At 36.7% G+C, this 22,697-nt stretch overlaps 1 non-coding gene across 1 annotated transcript; it reads left to right on the top strand.

The window, feature by feature from the left end:
- Window positions 1-10,714: 10,714 nt before the first annotated feature.
- Window positions 10,715-10,857, top strand: LOC118531414 (U4 spliceosomal RNA). Its single transcript, XR_013447452.1, has one exon. It is a non-coding gene; the product is annotated as a U4 spliceosomal RNA (small nuclear RNA).
- The last annotated feature ends 11,840 nt before the right edge of the window (window positions 10,858-22,697 follow it).

Below are 22,697 nucleotides of genomic sequence, written 5' to 3' on the forward strand. Positions count from 1 at the left end.
TTGCACTATATGTTTTTTTCTCTTTGTAAATATTCTGTTTGCATATTCCTCAAATATTTAATGAGAGCATACTATGTACCAGATGCTTCCCAAGTGCTGGACATTCAGCAGTAAAAAACAAAACAAAATGAAAAAATAAAAATGATCTATCCTGCATTAGTTTGCATAGTTTGGTGAGACAGGGTTATATTTTAATCAAATGCTCCAGAAAATATGATTAAAAATGAAAGAAATGCCAGAGAGGGATTTTATATGTTGTGGTTGTTGTAAATTTAAAGTGTACAACAAAATGATCTGAAATATGTATACAGACTTTCCTTGACTTATAGTGGGGTTACATCCCAATAAACCCATTGTAAATTGAAAATATCATAACTCTAAAATGCATCTAATACATCTAATCTACCAAACACCACAGCTTAGCCTAGCCTACCTGAACACACTCAGAACACTTACACTAGCCTACGATTGGGCAAAATCATCTAATACAAAGCCTATTTAATAATAAGGTACTGAATATCTCATGTAATTTATTGAATACTGTACTGAAGGTGAAACAGAGAATGGTTGTACAGGTACAGAATGGTTTTAAGTGTATTAGTTGTTTACCTTCATGATCACATAGCTGACTGGAGCCTGCCGCTCACTGCCATTGCTCATCATCATTAGAGAGAATCATACCACATTATCGCTAGCCTGGGAAAAGATCAAAATTCAAAATTCAAAGTGTGGTTACTAGTGAATGCACATAGCTATCAAACTTTCACACCATCATAAAGTCAACGCTTGGTGGCCAAGTGTATATTGCAAAATGATAACCACAATAAAATTAATTAACACATCTATTACCTCACACACTTGCAATCTGCCTGTGTGTGTGTGTGTGTGTGTGTGTGTGTGTGTGGTGAGAACTTTTAAGATCCACCCTCTCAGTAACTTTCAAATATATAGTACAGTATTGCCAACTATAGTCACAATGCCCTATATTATATTCCAAAAATTACTCATCTTATAAATGGAAGTTTATATTCTTTGACAACCTCCACCCATTTCCCCCACAAGCTCCCCACCCCTGGGAACTACCAATCTGCTCTCTGTTTCTATGAGGTTTTGTTTTTGTTTTTTTAGATTTTTGAATGTAAGTGAGATCATACACTGTAACTCTTTAAATTCTTACACTTAGTATAATGCCCACAAGATTCACCCATGTTGTTACAAATGGCAGGATTTCCTTATTTCCTTATATTTTCATAGCTGAATTATATATAATATATATATTATATACAATTATATATAAATAATATATATATGCAGTTGCATATATATATGCAAGCACTACATTTTCCTTATTTATTTATTACTTGATAGACACATAAGCTGTTCCCATGTTTTGGTTATTGCAAATAATTCTTCAGTGAACATGGAAGTGCAAATATTTCTTTGAGATAGTGATTTCATTTCCTTTGGATATATACTCAGGACTGGAATTGCTGGATAATATAGTACTTCTATTTTTAATTTTTGAGGAAGCTCCATTCTGTTTTCCTCAGTGGTTATACCAATTTACATTCCCACCAACAGTGCATGAGGGCTCCCTTTCTCCACATCTTCATCAACACTTGTTACCTTTTTTTTTTTTTTGATAACAGCCATTCTAACAGAATTGAAGTAATATCTCATTGTGGATTTGATTTGCATTTCCCTAATGATTAGTGATGTTCAGTACCTTTCTTGTACCTCTTGGTTATTTGAATATCTATCTTCAAAAATCTCTATTCAGGTTCTTTGCCTATTTTTAATTGGATTATTTGTTTGTTTTTTTTTTACTGTTGATTTCTATGTGTTCCTTGTAGATTTCATTGCCTTATCAGGTATGTGGTTTCCAAATATTTTTCCCATTCTATAGGTTGCCTTTTCATTTTGTTGATGGTTTCCTTTGCTGTGCAAAAGCTTTTCAGTTTGCTGTAGTCCCACTCCTTTACATTTGCTTTTGTTTCTTGTACTTTAGGTGTCATGTGCATAAAATCATTGACAACACCAATGTAAATGACCTTTTCCCCTATGTTTTCTTCTAGCAGTTTTATGATTTCGGGTCTTATATTTAAGTCTCTAATTCATTTTAGTAAATTCTTGTGAATAGTGTAAGCTAGGGGTACAGTTTCAATCTTTTGCATGTGAATTCCTAGTTTCACAGCATTAATTACTGAAGAAACTATCTTTTCCCCTGTGAGTACTCTTGGCTCCCTTGTCCAATGCTAGTTGACTGTACATGCATGCATTTATTCCTAGGCTCTTGATTCTGTTCCATTGGCCTATGTGTCAATTTTACACCAGTATTATACTGTTTTGATTGCTATATCTTTGTAGTATAGTTTGAAATCAGGATGTGTGATGTCTTCAACTTTGTTCTTCTTTCTCAAAATTGCTTTAGCAACTTGGGATCTTTTGTGGTTCTATACAAATTTTAGGACTGTTTTGTCTATTTATATTAAAAAATATAATTGGAATCTTGGTAAAGATTGCATTGAATCTATAGATGGCTTTGGATAGTTTGGACATTTTAACAATATTAATTCTTCTGTTCCATGAACACAATATTTTTCCATTTATTTGTATTTTCTTCAGTTCCTCTCATCCATGTCTTATACTTTTTCATGTACAGATCTTTCACCCCTTGGGTTAAACTTATTCCTAAGTACTTTATTGTTTTTGATGCTAAACAGGATTGTTTTCTTAATTTCTTTTTTCAACAATTCATTATTAGTGTATAAAACTGTAACTGACTTTTGTATGTTGATTTTGTATCCTGCAACTTTAATAAATTCATTTCTTTGTTCTAACAGTTTTTGGTGGAGTCATTGGACTTCTCTATACATAACATCATGTCTTATGCACACACAAACAATTTTACTTCTTCCCTTCAAAAATGCATGCTTTTTATTTCTTTTTCTTTACTGATGGCTCTGACTAGGACTTCTAGTACTATGTATTATGTAGTTATGTGGCATTATGTAGTTATGCAGTATAAGTCCTATAATCTTGCTTCACTCTTTTTCATTCTTTTTCTTTTACCCTCTGACTAGATTTTCAAATTTCCTTTCTTCTAGTTCACTGATCCTTCCTCCTACTTCATTGAGTCTGTTGCTGAAGCTCTCTGTTGCAACTCTGTATCTGTTGATGTCATGTTAGCTGAATACCAGCCATGATGGGAGAATTTACACCACAAAAATCATCAAATATTATAAATGATTCCATCATTTCCACTAGAAGCTGGCATTAGCCATTCTCCAACATGCCACTACTTGGGACACATGAAATAAAAAGGATCACAGTATGAAACAAAGTTTGAGTGACAAGCAAGAACTCAGAACAATTAGCCCTTATCTTAGGAGTTTTAGACCTTACCTTAAGAAGAATGGAAAGGCCCTGGAATTCATGGCATATGACATTATTAATTTGTAATTTGAAGATACCATACTACCTGCAGTAGGGATAACGAACTGGATTGAGGAACTAGTACCTGCAGAGACATCAGTTCAGTGGTCTAGAGTAGCCCATGAAATTAAGAATATTAATTTAGACTTAGACTGATGGCAGTGAAGGTACAACAAGGTGAACAGGTATAATAGCTATTTAGGAGGTAACATAGATTGAAATCACAATGGATTAGCTAAGGGGGTGAAAGGGAGTGTGACATGATGGATAATTTACAATTTGACAGATGGTAGTGTTGTACCATGATAATGAAAGAATGTAGAAAAGTGGCCCACTTGGGAGAAGGGGCTGTAGGGGTCTTTAATTTGTTTGACATACTACATCTAAGGTATCTTTGAACTACTCAAATTTGTTGAGTAGGTTGTTACTTTAATTTTTTGTTCTCTGGTGATCTTAAGGAACATGCAATTACCCAAAGAATTTCTAGTAATATAAATACTGTCTATTTTCTGGGAATCCTCTATTTCTCAGAAATCGTATAATTTTTCCCAAGTATCTGGATGCTTTGGAAATAATAACCAAAATATCATGTAAATCCACATTCAGAGAAAGAGATTATTAATAAAGGTAAATTAGACTTTATTCTACATGGCCATATGCTCATCTAAATAGCAGGCATTCAATTAGAGAGAGAGAGAAGGCCAGACTGGATACTGGGTGAATGGTACCATGTTTTTGGAAGTATGTTTCACTTAGACCATGAAGAATCCTGATAAACTGCTTTAAAGTAAAATTAGGCTTGAAATATTCAGATTTGGCAGACAGAAACATAATCATTCTTGCTTGGAAAATGGCTATATACATGCTGATAAATGTTTGCCCATTCACTCTCCATTTTCAGGGGTGAATGCAGCTTACCACTTTGCTATATGAGAGCACAGAAAAAAATTTATACGTTGCAAACCATTTTGCATCACTCATATCCCAGTTACCCTTTCCTAAGCGCACAGTATGAGATCCTCCCATTAAACTATAATAATGCCCTTGGCTGTCTTATTTGATTTGGGAGATAATGAGTTTCCATCAAAAATTTGCTTATAAATCTTTTTTAGAATATATAACATGTAGCAAATAGCACCAACTGACATTTGAATTATGTTTCATATCTAATCTTATTTGATCCTTGGTCCTCACAGCACTATTACTACACACACTGGTGCTCAGAAAATAGAACCAGAGAATCCAAAATGTTTGCCTAATGTTTAAATGCCCACCCACCCGGTGAATTCAGTCTATATATTCTTTATTATGTCACAACTGATACAACATTATTAATCCAAACTAACTGTGTTATTTTACTAATTTCAAAATCAAAAGTCAAGTTCATACTGTATTTCCAAAGTGTTGAGATGATCATTAGTAAATGCACTGAGAGATAAGTAGGGTCAGAAAATGTTAGTCTTCAATTCCAGGCTAATTTTTTTTTTTTTTTTTTTTTTATGTTTTATCATTAAGTAAAGGGAAATACTACAAAACAAAAACAAAAACAAAAGAAAGGAAAGGGAAATAATTGTACACTTACAGTGAGGAAATACAAAACGCAATCAGGATTTTAGGCAACAAGGTTTTTAACAATATATAGATAATTTATAGTGTGCATGACAATTGGCTTCAAACAGTGATAATGTGAATACAAAGAAAGTTAGTGGTTAGATATCATGGAAGGAAATGAAGGGCAGGATGAATGATGGCATATCTGGAGTAAATATTTAGAGGAAATGATGATTGATTGGAGAAGGGAAAGACTTCCAGAATAGGTGAAAAAACCTCTGAAAAACCACCTTTCAATAAAAGCAACAACACTGACAAAATTTATCAAAACCAAAAATTTCAGAATTCTTGAAATCAAAAGAGCCCAACAATATAGAGAATATTAATTCAAGAAAAATAGCTGTCTAGGCAACAGTTTCATAGCATTTTAATTTGACTTCATCTTACCCCACCCCCAGCCCCCTTCTTAGCTCCAGACTTAAATACCTAGAAACCAGCAACTGGAGTAGCTGTGAAAACCTGGAGCCAAGGAGCCACCGGAAGAGGCAAAAGGATCCACAGTTCTCATAAAAGCTAGGTTCCCAGAGAATTGTCACTACGTGAGTTCCCCGGTAGCTTGCTGTAAAGCTTCTTTCTCAGGGCTTCTTTTTTTTTTTTTTTTTTAAGATTTTATTTATTTATTTGAGAGAGAATGAGAGCACAAGAGGGAAGAGGGTCAGAAGGAGAAGCAGACCCCCCGCTGAGCAGGGATCCCGATGTGGGACTCGATCCCGGGACTCCAGGATCATGACCTGAGCTGAAGGCAGTTGCTTAACCAACTGAGCCACCCAGGCGCCCCGTCAGGGCTTCTTTTATCTGACTCAGACCTTGTCAAGAGCACATCACCAGAGTGCTTGATGAATACAATCAGGAGAAATTGTTTCATACTGCAGCTACCTCAACTGCCATTACTGGTTGCCCAAATGACCAAAAGCTGAAAAGGAAAAATTGGGGAATGAGTCGTCCATGAGGCTCCCCAAGTTTCTGGGAATCTATAATTCCAAAAGCATGTCCAGAACTGTTTGCATACCCAGGAATGGCCCAAGACAACCCTAATCTTTCTTTCTGGCTGACACTGAGGCTCTCTGTGCAGGAAGCAAGTGAAGGCTGAGGCAAAGCTATAAACTGCCTATTGGGATGTGGAAAGTATGTCCCCAAACACACAGAGCCCCTCGACAAAAACTAGGAGACATACACGTTCAAGGCATTTTTTAAATCTCATTTTTAGCCAATCACTAAGTCAATCAAGCATACACTCCAATGACTACACACAAAAAAGAACACACACTTTGCAAAAATGTGATCAGGAAGGTCACTAGAAAACAAACAGTAACAACAACAGACTGTAAGAAGGCCGGCGTATGTGTTTAAAATCTGTAGCGTGGGCCAGCAGGCTCAAGACCAGGAGAGCTAGGGTGCCTGGGTGGCACAGTCAGTTGGGTGTCTGACTCTTGGTTTCCGCTCCAGTCATGATCTCATTGTTGTGGGATTGAGCCCCATGTAACTGAGCCTTCAAAAGGCAATCCCACAATTCTAACAAGCCAGCTGCTTCAGGATGGTGGGGAACATGGTAAGATCAGCGAATTCAAGAGCATGAGCCCATTTCTATACTTCATTTTCTGTGAAGGTAGTTGTTTGATCAGAAGCAATGCATGTAGAATACCATGACAGTGGATAAGACATTCTGTAAGTCTATGAATGGCAGTCTGGGCAGAAACACTGCATGTAGAAAAGTCAATTCTGTACCTAGAGTGTTAATTCCAGTAAGAATAAAACACTACCACTTCAGTGATAAAAGTGGTTCAACGTAATCACCAAATAGCTGGCTGATCACCCTGGGAAATGGTTCCACACGGGGGACTCAGTGTTGGTCTCTACTTCTGGCAGGTTGAGCACTCAGCAGTAGCTATAGCTAGGTCAACCTTGATGAATATAAACCCATGTATAACTTACATCCCTGCCACGGTAGCCACCTTGTTCATAAGCCCACTGAGTAATGACGGGGTGGCTGCAGAAAGAGAGGCTGACTAGTCTACAGAAGTCAGCCTATGCACCTGATTATTAAAATATTCCTCTACTGAGGTCACCCTTTGGCATTGACATGAGACATAAATAACTTCATGATTTTGCCTATTCAGAGTGGTCTATCCATGTTCCTCTTCCCCAGACTTTCTTGTCACAAATGTTTCCATTGTATTTCTTCTAAGTTCCTGATCATCCAGCCAAACCATTGGCCACAGCCCATGCATCAGTATATAATTGCACATCTGGGCATTTCATCTTCAGAGAAAAATAAACAACCAAGTGCACTACTCAAAGTTCTGCCCACTGGAATGGTTTCTCCTCACCACTGTCCTTCAGGGATGTTCCAGAATGGGGCTACAGAGCTACAGCTGTCCACTTTTCTAATGGTGCCTGCATATTATGCAGACTCACTTGTAAACCAGTCCTAAGTGTTTCCTTCCTCTTTCAGGTGATCATAAAGAACTCTCCATGAGGCTATGGGTGCAGGCTAGGAGAGGGAAGGTAGCATGGCAGGGGTAAGAACTTGCACATTTGGGCCACTTCTTCATGTACCTTACTCGTGCCTTCAAGGCCTGCTCAGGCCCCATCTCATAAATACCATTTCCATCTGTTGATAGATTTCTGCTATGCCTGCCCAACTTTATTACTTGGTAGGTAAGATAACACCCAGTTCATGATGGGCAGCGCAGGTTGCATGGGTAATCAGTGGTCCATGATCAAGCATTCAGTTTGTACTACAGACCAGTAGAAAGCCAAGAACTGTTTCTCAAAAGGACAGTGAGTAGTTATCTGTGGATGATGGGCTTTTCTTCAACATCCTAAAGGCCTACACTGTGATTCACCTCTAGGGGACTGCCAAAAACTCCAAAGAGCATCCCTACCTGCCACTGATACTTCAAGCACCATTGGGTCCGATGGATCATATGGCCCAAGTGGCAGAGCATGACTGCTTGGACCTGTTACAGACCCTTCTTTTTTTCTGGGCCTCAATTTCAGACACTTGGTATATGGCCAGAGTAACACATTCAGATGAGGAGTATTTTGCTTCTAAACTCCAAAGAGGCCCACTAGACATTGCATCTCTTTTTTGGTTGTAGGAGGGGCCAGCTTCAACACTTATCTTCTGCCTTAAAAGAGTATGCCAGTATGCCACACATCACTGCAACCCTAGAAATTTCAGTATGGTAGACGGCTCCTGAATTTTTGTCAGATTTATTTCCTAACCTCCTGGCATGTAATGTCTTATCAGTAAGTCTAGAGTAATTGCTACTTCTTCCTCATTAGGTTCAATCAGCATAATGTCATCAATGTAATAGACCAGCATGATAACCTGTGGGATAGAAGGACGGTCAAAATCTCTGCAAACTAAATTATAACATAGTCTGGAGAGTTTATATACTCTGGAAGTAGGACAGTGAAAGGATACTACTGGTCTTGCAAGCTGAGAGCTAAATGCTCCTGGTGGTCTTTATTAATAGGGATTGGGGGAGGGGGGAAAGCACCTACCAAATCAATAGTTACATATCAGGTATCAGGGGAAGTGTTAACGTGCTCAAGCAATGAAACCACATCTGGTACAGCAGCTGCAACTGAAGTCACCACATGATTAATCTCACGATAATCTGTTATTCTCCAAGCCCATCTGTCTTCTGCACAGGACAAACAGGCAAGTAAAACAGAGATGTGATAGGAATCACCACCTCTACATCCTTCAAATGGTGGCGCTAATCTCTGTAATCCCTCCATGAATATGGCATTGCTTTTGGTTTATTACTTTTCTAGACAGAGGCAGTTCTATTGGATTCCACTTGGCCTTCCCTGCCATATTACCTTTATTCCATAGGTCAGTGAACCAATCTGGAGATTCTGCCAAATATCTCTACCCTAATTATGTATTTCAGAACCGGGGATATCAAGGACCCATGAGCCCACTAAGAGATGGATCTAAACTAACACTGCATTGATCACCTGACCTCTATAAGCCCCTCTTCTGTGTGAACAACAGTGATGTTTATGTCTCCTGGAATTAGTGTCAGTTCAGAGCCAGTATCCAGTAGCCCTCAAAAGGTTTGATAGATTATTTCCTTTCTCCCAATACACAGTTAACCTGGTCTTAAATTCCTCTGGGGAAGGCTGGGAGAAGGACCAAAAGTAAACTTTTGGCAGTGTATGCAGGGTCCTTTCTCAAGGAAACCCGGCATCCCCTTCACTCAAGGGGTTCTGGGTATACAAACTGACTTATGTCTAGGAATTGATTGATGAGGTCATTACTATCTGTTTTTATGATTCAGATTAGAGTTCTGTTCACTCAATCTAGAACTGTTGGCTTATATAAATCAGGTGAGAGTTTAGTAGGCTTTCTATCTATTTCATTCTAGCAACACCATGATCAACTAACCAATCCCGTAGTTCTACATGAGTCAGACTATTCTGATTGCTGCTTTGACTCTGCTGTCCATTACTGTAACAATGCACTGAGTACCACCACTTGGCCCCTATCACCCCAGGATCCAACTACTCCCATGGCATTTAGGTTTCCCAGTTCAGTGAGCACAGTTCCCACTGTAAGGTCTATCCTCCAGAAAAGAGCAATCATAGAACTCTTCAAGGATACTGAGGCTTCCTTTACAAATTTTTCTCACAGTCATGGTGAAAGGTATGTCTTCTGGACCCTGTCAGTTGGGTCAGTAGTCTTAAATGACAAATCCACTCTAATACTCTAATATCCCTAAGCCTTTGAATCACTTCTTCTACAATGAACCACAGCAGATCTGACATTTCTAGCTCATTCATTCTGGGCCATCTTTCAGCCCTTGTTTAAGCCAAGCAAACTGTTCCAGCCCTTTGTAATTCCCTAATCTACACCATTAAATTTAGAATTAGAATCTCTGCTTACTGGGCCCATATCAATAAATTTGACCTGATCTAACTTTATGTTCCTTCATTATGCCACATACTTAATATCCATTCCCACACATATCCCCCAGAATTCTGTCCATATAAATTAGAAAACTCAAGTAGTTATTTTGGAGTGTAGGTCACCCTTCTCATAAATCAGTCATACTTTGTACTTCTCCTTTTGGGGACCTGCTGGTTATTGAATTTAGTTATAGATCTAAAAGCAAAGAAGGTGGTGGGGTTGGTTCCTGAGGAGAATTAGCACTGTCTTATATGGCAAATGCCTCAGGGGAAGCCATTATAGTTTCCTCAGGGAATGTAGAATTAACCTCCTCACAAAGGGGTGGAGAGGCTGCTTCTACTGGCAGAGATTCCTCAGAATTTAGGGGCTCAGTGTCCTCAGCTTCATTCAAAGTCTTTCTATACATGCTGATTCTGCATCTCAGGATCCCATTCCTTCCCAATCAATGCTCTCAATTAAACAGTAGACGTCCTGTGAGGTGAGAATTCAATGTGCATTGTAGATCAGCCACTTATAAGATAAGATTCTGGGCTTGGTTTTCAGCAATCTTAGCCCTGTGGCTAGAGGAGAATCTTTCAGTGCAGACACAGAAACTTTACAGTCATTTATGCAGCACTTGAGCTGGGAATTTTAATACCTGAGCTCATCCCTTTGTTTTCCCACTTTGTGTGGTGATATTGGTAGCATCCACCCAATTCCATTAAAATGGCTAGTTTGACAAAAATGTTTGCAAGTATCATATACAGCTTTGCGCAGTGGCAGTATCGTAGCCAACGAGGTTTATCCGAGGCGCGATTATTGCTAATTGAAAGTATCATATACATGGTCACTCATATCCTTGCTTCTTATAAATGTTTGATTAAAAATATTCAATGGTGATATTTTGTGTACTTCTATTGCCTATCACTCTTTACTACTGGGAATAGAGACATTACTCTCAGTACCAAAATCTGTATTACTTAGCGTTATCCAGAGAAACAGAACAGAATGTGTGTGTGTGTGTGTGTGTATCTCACATATATATATATATATATGAACAGATTTATTATAAGAAATGACTCGTTATGGGGACAAGGAAGTCTAAAATCTACAGTGTGGGCTGGCAGGCTCCAGACTCAGGAGAACTGATGGTACAGGTGAAGTCTGAAGGCAGTCTGTTGGAGAATTTTTCTCTTGCTTCAGGAGACTGATCTTTTTCTTCTCTTCAGGATGTCAACTGATTGGATGAAGCCCATTATGAAGGGCAATATGCTTTACTCAAATTTCACCAATTTAAAGGTTATGCTCATCCAAAAACATCTTCCAAATTGACACATAAAGTTAACCATCAGAGATGGCATAGTCAAATTACTGGGAGAAAAAAGGTCAACCAACAGTCTTATATAAAGCAAAACTATCTTTCAAAAATGAAGACAGAACAAAGATATTTGCAGATAAACTAAACTGAGGGAATCTATTGTTTGCAAGCTTGCCCTACAACAAACACCAAAAGGAGTCCTTCAAACTAAACTATAAGGAAATTACACAGTAACTCAAATCCACACAAATATAGACCATCAATGAAAATAACTACATAGGTAAATATAAAAGACAATATAAATGCATTCTTATAACTCTTGTTTTAAAAGAAAACTGCATAAAGTAATAATTATAAAATAGCATTCATGGGCTTATGATCTATAAAGATATAATTTGTATGATAACAGCACAAAGGAGGGGGGAGGGAATGGAGCTATATTAGAGCAAAGTTTTTATATGCTATTAAAATTAAGTTGATATTTATCTAAACTAGATGGTTTTAAATTAGGATATTAATTTTTTTTAAAGATTTTATTTATTTATTTGACAGAGAAAGACACAGCGAGAGAGGGAACACAAGCAGGGGGAGTGGGAGAGGGAGAGGCAGGCTTCCCGCTGAGCAGGGAGCCCGATGTGGGGCTCGATCCCAGGACCCTGGGATCATGACCTGAGCCGAAGGCAGATGCTTAATGACTGAGCCACCCAGGTGCCCCAGGATATTAATTTTAACACCCAGGGCAATCACTAAGATAATAACTCCAAAATAGTTAACTAAACAACAGAAATAAAAGTACAGAAGAAAATACTTATTTAATACAAAAGAAGGCAGAATTAGGGGAATAGAGAAACCAAAAAATACATAAACTTTATACAAAACAAAATCAAAATGGCAGAGGTAAATCCTATCATATCATTAATTATACCAAATATAAGTAAATAGTTAAATCACATACTGGTAAACATTTTACATCACTAATATCCCCAACAATCATTAGAACTACTTATAAGTCATCGGCTATTTTTATCTCCATTGCACAAAAATTTAAATTGATTCAGGATCTTTTCCAAAGTTACACAGACATCCCTAGGTTATAGTTTGATCATTTTTAATCCAGGAGTGAGTGTATCTACAGTAAGATTTTGATTCCAGCTTTCTATCCATGACGAACTAAACACTACAATTCACAGTATTACTTGACTTATTAGGTATGAGGTCTATTTGCTTAAACTATTATTTCTTTTTAATTGGGGATAGTCACATTCAGGGAAGAGAAAAATCAAAGTCTATTTGTGTTAACAAACAAAAAGTACACCAAAAAATGCTACTAGTAATAGATTCCCATTCTACTGATTCAGTTGTTTTTTTAGAACTTTTTTTGTTATTTTGGTGTTGACAATGGTATGACAACCCTATGCTAATGTTACCATTTAACCCCATTAAAAATGAGAATTGATAGGTGGTGGTATGGAGTAGACATAGAAGATAACAGAAAATAAAAAGGAGGAAATTTGTGTTTCAGATGATTCTTGTTAAACCCATCCTACTATTTAATCTAAATGTCATTCAGCAGCTCCACATCTCTTTCTGTCCAAGGTACCTCTGGGTAGTGTTGACACCTAGTGTCAAATGGCAGTATATTAGAGAGTAAAGTGGATATTGTTGATATATTGCTCGAATTGCAGGCCAAGACTGTTCCAAGCAAATTAGAACACATGGTTCCCCTACTTACCTATGGGCCACTTACATTTTTCCCTTCCACTGAAAGTCATAACTCACCTTTCAAGGCAGAAGACTTACATTGAGCACTACTACACACTATGCATAAATATATCAACTCAAAATGGATCATCACCTATACTGAAAGCTTCAACTATAAAAGTTCTAGAAGAACACACAGGAAACTATCATGTCCCTGGAATAAGCAAAGATTTCAAATTGGTTCATTTAGTCTCCCAAACTCTATAGAAGTCTAAGGCACAGAACATTCTTTCTCTTTTCCTTCCAGCAAAGTAATTTTTCTTACTCTTCAGTCTGAACAACAAAAATGATCCATCCAAGTGATTTTTCTCAGGATAAAAATCTGCTTTAATGCAACTTTCAATTTCTGGCTAGAGTAGAAGTTTTAAAAACCCTGCCTTACCTGATATTAAATGTCCCTAAAATGACCATGTTTGTGTGTCAACACTCCTCACTACAAAGCTGGTGTTTTCCTGGCAGTGATGACTACTGAAGGCTGCAGCTACCAACATCTCTGTTAAGATCCTGCATTCTCCCTCCATTGTCCACATCCTCCAGGCACCATAAACCACATGCGTGTTCCTCTGTGGAAACCGAGCACTGTCCTCTAACTCCGAGGGTAATAGCTACCTGCCTCCCTTCATTTACCCCAGATTATCAAAGCCTTGCTCTGGAAAGCATCTTTAAAACATTCCACTGTGCTGTATTTACAATCTCCCTGTCTTTAGTATGTGTGTGTGTGTGTGTGTGTGTGTGTGTGTGTGTGTGTGTATACACATGGATACACAAAATACACAGTAAGCAAAATATCTTGTACTCATTCCCTTGGGCAAAATAAATTTCTTTTAACATAACCTGTGTATTACTTTGATAAAGCTGACAATAAAAATAAATAAAAATAACTCACTTTTCACTTATTGTCACAGTGAGGTAATAGAATTGTGAGGTTGTAACTGACATATTGGAGGATGAGGAGAACAGGGAGGACAAGGAGGATTCCAATGTTAAGAGAGAGTAAGCAGAATCCTATAGACTCAAGAAAGATCTATGCCAAGGTATAGTCATGTAACAGACTGTTTTAAACAGTGTAATGGAAACAAGCTAGATCTATTTGTACTGCTAAGGAATGATCTGCAAGACACTGTTAAGTAAGACAAGGAGAGGTGCATACAAGTATGCATAATATACTGTGTGTTTTTAAAATAATTTATATACATATATACATATTTATCTGTATATTTCTGTAAAGATATACAAGAATTGTACCTGTTGTAAACTCTAGAGGGAATGGTTTTAATGTGTTATGAAGGCAATTTTTGCTCTTTTTTGTATTTTTTCATATTCTTATCATGTACAGGCATTGTTTTATAATTGTTTTTGCTTCTTATAAAAGGACCTATTGCACAACTACAAAATAATATATTTTCCCAAAACAGGAAAAAAATAAATTAAACCTTACTTTTATTCCCATCTGTAGCCTATGCTTATTTTAAGTAGCAAATCACTTGGTTACAGAGATAAGCCTCCCCACATTCCTTGGCAGTTAAGAGTAAAATTTGAATTGAATATTTAATGACTATGATACCATCATTGTTTGAAATGAGGCTAGTTGCAGCAGCTCATGTGATGCACCACAAAGATTTCAGGACCAGATGAAATGTAAGTATGGAGACAGAACTGGAGTATACATACCCTGCCCTTGATATAGTCAACGTTTTTTTAAACACTGTGTTGGCCAAACCGTATAAACAGATACACTCACCCTCTGGATTTAAAATCCCAATCTAGTTACTTCTTGGTCATATTTTCAGAATAGATGGTTTAAATTCAGAAAAAGTAAATATGAAAGTCGAAGAAAGGAGAAGTAAAAGATAACCGGGAATTTTCTAATACAATTTCTATTGATGGAGTTAGAAACAAAAGGACTTAATTTGCCAGCTCATGAAAAATGTGGCCAAGTCTGAGGCAGTGAAAATCTGCACTCCAGAAGTAGCTACAGCTACAGAAAAAGAAAAATGGGACAGGAAAACTTTCATTATTTTGCATACTTTGAATGATATAAAATTTACCCTTAATATTTTATTGAGCACTAAACCTATACATCCATGCATAATTCAAAATATTTGCCAAATATTTTTAAAGATTTTATTTATTTATTTATTTAATTTGAGAGAGAGAGAGAGAGAGCAGGAGGGGAGGGGCAGAGGGAAAGGGAGAGAATCTCAAGTAGACTCCACGTTGAGTGTGGAGCCCAATGCAGGGCTCTATCTCATGACCCTGAGATCATGACCTGAGCAGAAACCAAGAGTGGGGTGCTTAACCAACTGAGCCATCCAGTCACCCCCACATATTTTATTTAATCACAACATAAACCTCAGAAGTGCTGTATATTTTTAGTGGAGTCAATATGATACTAAAGTAATGTCTTCCTAGCAAGTGAATCAGGTTGCAATCCTGCCGGCCAATCTAGAATCTTCAAAGTGGTATGAATGAAATCTTGCCATTGGCAACAACATGGATGGAGCTAGAGAGTATAATGCTAAGCTAAATAAGTCAGAGAAAGACAAATACCATATGATTTCACTCATACGTGCAATTTAAGAAACAAAACAAACATACAAAGGAAAAAAAAAGAAAAGACAAACCAAGAAACACACTCTTCACTCCAAAGAACAGACAGAGGGTTACCAGAGGGGAGAAGCGTGGGGAGGGAATGGGTGAAACAGGTAAAGGGATTAAGAGTACACTTATCATGATGAGCACTGAGTACAATGCATAGAATTGTTGAATCACTAAAATGTACACATGAAACTAATATAACACTGTACATTAACTATACTGGAATTAAAATTAAAAACTTAATAAAAAAAAATCTTCACAATGATTACTAACTACCATGACCAAATTAGCCATGCAGTGATCAGTGCCAGTCATTGTAACAGCTGAGATGAAGAGCTAAGATGTTCCATGCCCATTCACTTCATGTATATAAATGTGCCTTTTGACAGGAAAGATGATTCAATAAGATAAAATGTGGGAAAGAACTTCTGGAGAAGAAAAAAACTGTCTACCATGGAAACCTTAATAAATATGCCAACAAACATTTATTCTACACTTTTCAGTTTTGTTCCACATGATGCCTGATTATTTTGATCTCAGACACCACATACTTTTTTTTTTTAGCAGAATACACTTTGAACACAGAGAGATCAAAGTAGACTAGGGTAACCCACTTCCTCTGAAATGGATATTAAGAATTCGCTACATGCTTCATTATATTCACTTAAGTTAATCATTATGATATAATCACAGGCATTGCCATTTAATCCATTCTTTTAAAAGAGCAAGCTCTTATTAGTACATTACTCCTGCTCTTCATGAATGAGCCTCTGCAGAGCTGTTAAATCACCATTTATGAGTTACTGACATTGTTATTAAGGGGAAGATAAAAAATATTGTTATATGTATTTTGCCCTGTAAATTGTCCATGATCAGTACCAAATGATGGCCTTTAATTATTTCATTATTATGTTACATAGTACAATGAGTTGTGTGATAGACTGATTTAATAATTTTGATTTGAGTTTACCAGGTGAACAGGGAGTGGATTAATTAACATGATTCTATTCAAACAGATTTGATCTTACAGAACAAAAATGCATTTCATCATTTCTATGAGCCGTTTCTTTTACGCCTTATGAATTGTTTAAATGATACTCCATAGGGAAACCATCGTGTAAAGTATAAAATATACCAAAAAAAAACCCACCTTTTATGAGTAAAAAAAAAATTTCCTAAAATATTTTACGGGGGAAAATGATTAAATAAAATGTGTAATAAACTGACAGTTATTTACAAATAATAGAAAAGATTCACTTTTTTCCCTCCATTTCTCTGTAGTTATATTATCTTGACACATACCTGCACCATTGATTTTATCCCCTTTTCTATTGAATTATGGCTTCAAGTTTCAGTGCACTGATAGGAAAAGACACAGATATGTTCTGCTTTCAGATATATGGGGAAGTAGAATTCATCTCACTTGGTAAACAATAAAAAGTGAGATTCTTTTTCATAATAATTGGTACATATTTAACATATAATTATATATTATATATGAGCTCATACGTATTTTCTTTGTATTGTACAAGTAAATAGAGGTTCAATATTTTACATTATTCTAATTTACTTTGAAACATCATTTTTATCCATATTTTATATACATAATAACTGATCACAATAAAACTAAATTTTATTTGAGAAATGAGGGAGCAGCTGGTAAAATGTAGAGATGTTAGTCCAAAACAATGGATCTTCTGAAAAATCTAACTAATCCCTTTGAGACAGCATCTCAATACCATTTTACTCTTAGTAAGTGTTTTCTTGGTCCATTAGGTCGAATCCAATTTTCATGGTCCTGTGTTACAGAGAATTCTGTTCCCTCCACCTTCAAGGTTGTCTGGTTTTTATTTGATCCTAGTTAGGGTTTAGTACAGCTATCTCTGGATAAAAATGGGCAACACTTTATGATCAATGCAGCAATTGATAAGAAGACAAAAAGTGTTAAGTCACAACTTTACTACAAGTGTATAAATGTGTAAATCAGTAGAAATCTGGAAATTTGATTCAAAAATCACTAAACTATGCTATATAAAAGTACATTTTTCTTACGGACTCTTTTGTGACATTTCATCAGAACTGGAGGTCAGATTTTTTTTGTTGAGCAACTCTTTTTCTAAATGTTATTGATTTCTTGGAGGAGGTTAAGGAATTTTTTATGTTATCCTTCCCAAAGTCATTTATTTAGTTAGATTTGCTTTGATTTCATACAGGTATATTTGAATAAGAATCCTAGGGTTCTTTGTGAAATTATCTTTAATATCTTTACTTTATGTGAACCCTTAATGGAGCTGGCTTTGTAAATAATTAAGGCAAAAATTTTCATACTGCAAGAAAAAAAAAACATATTTTGAATTTCTAGATTCTGGGAACCAAGAACTTGCCCATCTATTCTATATCTATGCGCATTGTGTGTGTGTGTGTGAGAGTGTGATAAGAACACTTAAAATGAAATCTAACCTCTTGACATATTTTAAGTGCACAATGTAGCATTGTTAACTATAAGCAAAATGTTGTACAACAGATCTCTAGGACTTAATGATTTTCTATAACTGAAACTATATATCCATTGAGCAGCAACTCCCCAAGCTCTGGCAACCACCACTTTACTCCCTGTGTCTATAAGTTTATCATTTTAGATGCCTCATTTAACCATGCAGAATTTGTCCTTCAGAGACCAGCTTATTTCACTTAGCATAATAATGTCCTCCAAGTTTACCCATGTTGTCATATGTGGCAGGATTCCCCTCTTTTAAGGCTGGATAATATTCCATTGTATGTATATACCACATTTTCTTTATCTATTCATCTATCAGTGGGCATCTAGTTTGCTTCCATATCTTGGCTATTGTAAATAGTGCTGTAATGACCATGGGAATACAGATGTCTCTTCAAGATCCTGATTTCAATTATTTTGGATATATATGGATGAATAACGACTTGTATGGTCATTGTGTCTTCAAGAAATTTAATATATTTGAAGAGATAAATACATATACATGGAAATGAATCAGATAATTTATGATTAAGATCTAGACCACAGAAGATAAATTCAGTTCACAGAAAGAAATAGTTAGGGGTTTGACTATCTGGGAGTATATTTAAATATATGTCAGAAAGAATTTTGGAAAAGGCAAAGATATCCAAAATAACTAATTTTGTAAAATAAATAACAGATTCTCTACAAAGAAATCATGCCTTACATATTTATTATGATTACTATCCTGGGATGTAGTAAAAATAATATAAGTCATTCAAAGAAAAAATCAGGATATGTCACTTAATAGCATTTTATCTAAAAGTATTAAGAAAAATTAAAACACAATTCCCAGTGGCTGTTTTTTCATTGAAGATTCATTCAACAAGTATTTATTTAATGCTATTTAATTCTAGGCTCTAGGAGTCAAACATTTTTCCTATTCCGTTTTTCCCCTCTACTAATGGAGTAGTCAACCTCCACCATGCCCTCAATGATCCCAGCCTCCTGGAATTCATTTCCCTCCTGGAATTCATTTCATTCATTGTGTAATTCCCCAATACGCTGCCCCAGCAGTGCTCTCTCTGCAGGATGAATAGGATACTGCAGAAGGGATGATAGGCTACTCCAATAAATAGGTTATAAAACATTGTGGCTTCTATCTTGAACCCATTCTCTCTTTTGCATCATATGCTCTGTTGGAAGACATAACATGAGCAGTCATATGCAGAGGCCCATGTGGCAAGGAACTGAAGCCTCTTCCCAGCAGCCATGGAAGTGAGGTTGGAGGTGGACCCTCCAGACCTCGTCAAGCCTTTGGCTGAAGGCTCAGGCAACAGCTGATGCCCTGATCATAGCCACGTGCTAGACTGAGCTAGAATCAACCAGCAAAGCAGTTTCCAAAACACTGGACACACAGAAACTTTTAAATAATAAACATTTGTTGTTTTGATCTGCTAAGTTTGGGGTAATTTTTTATGCAGCAATAAATAAGCAATATTTGGGTATCTGGAAGTGTCATGCTGTCGTAACGAAAACCACAATTATAGCACTGCTGTGGACTGACAATACGGCTTTGCAGAGAGTGTTACAACAGATGGAAGTGTCTTGAAGAAGCTGTTACTTGAACATTCCTGGTCTTTGATAAGGCTGTGGGTGATGGCTTCAAGTAAAGGGAGGTAATACTATTGTTAACTGGAAGAAAGAGGAGCTTTGTTATGCAACAAAATAAAGTTTAGCAACACTGCTTTCTGAAACTATGTTAAGTAGAAAATTTGTCTAATGAACTGGGTGATCTAACTGCTAAAACTCCCAACCAATGTGTTTAATGTGCCACCTGGTTTCTTTTCACTATTTGTAGCAAAATGAGAGAGAATAGATAAACTAAAGGAACAGCTAATTAAAAAAAAAGGAGCCATGACTTGATAGTTTTAAAAAAAATTCTCAGCTTCTCCAGGCAGCAAATGATGCTATCGTTAAAAAATGGCTTCCAAGCAAAGATCACATCCAGGACAATGTGATGAAAATATGATCCAGTGACGATGTCCCAGTGTGACTCTAAAATCTTGTGTTACAGTGAGTTGTTGATAATGCAAGAATTGACAGGATCCAGAAAATGGGATGAGTATAGGATCAAACTGGGGGAAGAGGTCAAATACATGGAAAATGGCGCAGAAGAGGAACAGAAAATAGCAGCCACAGGAACCAAGAAAACTTGGGGAAAAGTACCAGTTCAAATGTGAGACTTGAAACTAATAAGGAATTCCAGGCTTAGTTCATCAACTCAGAGCAAACACTCACATCTCTGAAAGCCAACAAGAGTTCTTCAGAATGCTGGATGAAAAAACTAAAAACAGTTGAGATTACTGTTCAGAAGAGGCTATCACACAGTACCGATTTGACCACTCAACCCAGGGGCTCTCACTGTGTAAACTGGTTACACCGCAGTTGAAATCTTTGCAAAGGTTGGTTGTCTTCAATGAACAGCACTATAGCAAAACAAGATTGTTCCATACCATATGCCCTATTAAGTTAACAGTGTTTCTTAATGAATTTGCAAAGGAATATTGCTAAAACAAACAAACAAAAAACTGTTATTGAACCTTCTTTTTTGCTTCTAGTTAAAACCTGTTGCAGCTTTACACTTCTCTTGTGTCTAGGTATGCAGCAAAATTCTGTAATTTCACCTTAAAGATACTATTGGTTTTACAGATGCTCTCCAATCTATTTTCTTTAAGATGAGGTAGTGGTGAACTCAGATATCAAACTTTGGTCGTAGAACTGTTCTGCTTCTAAGACAAGCATGTCCTTCCCTCTCTCTTCTGTCCCTGTCTCGCCCCAGTGGTCCAGAGCCTTGCTTCTCACTGGCAATGTTAGACATTGGAGATGGGATGGTGCTATGGCAAGCCTTGTGTCTCTGCTAAGAAGAAGTAGAGAAGCTATGACATGACTCCTAGAGTGACGTAGAAACAAGCTGCAGGTTGTTTCATCTACTAGGTATGTTAATCAAGGATTAAGCTGGCAATACTGGCTTTGCTCAGAGGCAGAAAGAAGTGTGATCACAAATCATTTTGAATCCCTCTTTCCCACTTTTTCTTCCTAAGAAAAAAAAACATTTTACTATTCTTATGTAAAATAAAATAAAATAAAATAAAATAAAATAAAATAAAATAAAATCTTCTGTTAAATCTCACAATGGTCTAAAGTTCTATTCAGTCAGATAAAAGATCCCCTAACCAGATTAAGGGTGTACTTCACAGATCCCAAGTAACAGCGATAAAGCTCATAAGCAGTTTAAAGGCATTGACCCCAAACCATCTCAGAAGAAACTCAAGGTAAAAAAGAATGATCTTAAAGAATTTTGCTCTAGTGCAAATGATTCTCAAGGAGGAGAAATTCTGTCCCACCTCCATCCGCATAAGGGAACTTTGGCAATGTCAAGAAACTGTTTGGCTTATCATAACTTGGAGAAGCCCTACTGGTACCTAGTGGGTGAGGCCAGTATGCTGCCAAACACCTTGTAATATACAGGACTGTCCCCACAAATACAACAAAGAAATATCAAGCCCCAAACCAACATACCAATAGTATTGACATTGAAAATCCTTGTCTAATGGAATTAATTGTAAAAAGATTCACAGAAGCCCAGCATACTAACATATAGATGTAGATATATTCACAGAAACATCAGCTTAGGTGTTGAAATGGAGAGAAACAATACAAAATAAAAACCAGATTTGAACTCTCCAAATTCTATCAGCAGGAAGCTGCTAAGAATATTCTTCAGCTGCAAACACATGCTGCATATCATAAAAAAAGGAAGGCTGAATCAGAGTGGAACCAAGAGTTCAGAAAGAAGGCAGAGTCTTGGATCATGGAGAATTAATTATTCACAGGGCTTAGGATCTAATCAAGGACATTCCAACATTTACTCAACTGAATTTCAAAATTGTGATGGGCCGGTGACCCCTTTATGCACCCCATTTTCCCCTTTTATGAACAAAAATCTGTATATTAGTTGTCCTGTTTCTGTCCTTCTACTGCATGTTGAATGTGCAGGGGTTAGATTACTTGTCTCAACAGTTTATTAAGTAAGGAGAGAATATTCATGGAGCTGAACTTGGGGAATTGTATTCAAGAAGCCTCATCTCTACCTGGTCTTAATTTAGATGGCAAGGTTCTGGATTTTGAGTTGCTGCTATAATGGAAGACTTGGAGGTTTTTGGAGACCTTGGGAGAGAATGAGTTTATTTTACATATAGGAGTGAGCATTAATAATAAAGGAACAGAGGATGAACTGTGGCAGCCAACCATCAAGATGACCCCCAGTGTTTTCCATGTCCATTATCTATGCCCTTGTGTAAAATTACCTCCCACATAATATCAGGGTTTATTTATATATTATTTATCTATTGCTATATAAAATGTTACCCCAAAACTAAACAAGATATATTTTTATCCTCGAGTTTCTGTAGGTCAAGAACCTGGGCACAGCTCAGATGGGCCCTTTGCTTCAGAATCTGTCACAAATCTAATACACATGCTGGTCAGGGCTGTGGTCTCATTTAAAGGCTCGACCCTGGAAAAAGACAATT

Source organism: Halichoerus grypus, chromosome 4 (genome assembly GCF_964656455.1).
Source record: "Halichoerus grypus chromosome 4, mHalGry1.hap1.1, whole genome shotgun sequence".
Lineage (NCBI taxonomy): Eukaryota > Metazoa > Chordata > Mammalia > Carnivora > Phocidae > Halichoerus > Halichoerus grypus.